Source organism: Frankliniella occidentalis, unplaced genomic scaffold (genome assembly GCF_000697945.3).
Source record: "Frankliniella occidentalis isolate FOCC.00 unplaced genomic scaffold, Focc_3.1 Scaffold2262, whole genome shotgun sequence".
Classification (NCBI taxonomy): Eukaryota; Metazoa; Arthropoda; class Insecta; order Thysanoptera; family Thripidae; genus Frankliniella; species Frankliniella occidentalis.
Window position 1 is genome coordinate 11170 of NW_026269348.1, and position 972 is coordinate 12141.

Sequence of the window (972 nt, forward strand, 5' to 3'; positions counted from 1 at the left end):
GGGAGGGGAGGGTGCTAACAACAACCGGGGAGGCGGGAGTGGGGGGGGGGCAGTCACGCACGCCGCCAGTGTAGTACAGTGAGTGCGCTAACAAAGTGATGCACCAGCAGAAGTGTGAAGAACAATAAGCTGGCAGCCCCGTAGTTGTTTCCTGTTCCGGTGCTTTCAAAGAGGCACTAAACACTACTTGGCAGGCTGGTATATGGGATTAAGGTCCAGCTGACAGGGGGCGATGCACTGTCGGTGGCCTACATTCAGGGGTTTTGTGGCGCCAATTGCCTACCTGTCAGGCGGCTCTCTATAGTCCACATGGGGGGAACCCTTAATCCGCACCTGACATTTGAAGCCTTTTAACAGTACCGACTTTGGCTCCTCTGATTTTCTAGTGCGGGCGAGCACAAAGTTGAATCTTATCTCGAGAATAGCATGCAGCGGCCCAAGAGCATGAGGCCTAGGCCGGGCTGGGCCGCCCGGGCCGACGACGGGGCGCTGCCAACACTATACAGAAATACTCCGCGCACAACGCCGTGTCGCATCACAACGCACGGCCATAACCAACGGAGCGTGTGTTTCAGCAGCGGCTTCACATGACGGCGTTGTTGAGGTGCACCACCGGCCGCCAAGCCACAAAGGCGGGCTTGGCGGGGGGGAGGTTGTTGAAGTGCACGCAGCTCCAGCGCAACACACACACACACACCTTCAAACTCGGCGAGATCAAGCGACTACCGCCTTGCGAAAATATACAGGGCCGCCTCGTTATAGGGAGGGGGAGGGAGTGCGATCGAGGGAGGGAGGGAGAGATCTCTCGAGAGAGGGAGAGGGAGAGAGAGAGAGTGAGTGAGAAAATGAGCGGGGAACAGGCGCGGTATAAGGGAGAGGGCGGAGGGGCGACACCCCCCCCCCATCGTCTCTAGTGAGCCGCCTGAAAGGTAGGCAATTTGTGCTACAAAACCCCTGTATGCAGGCAACCCA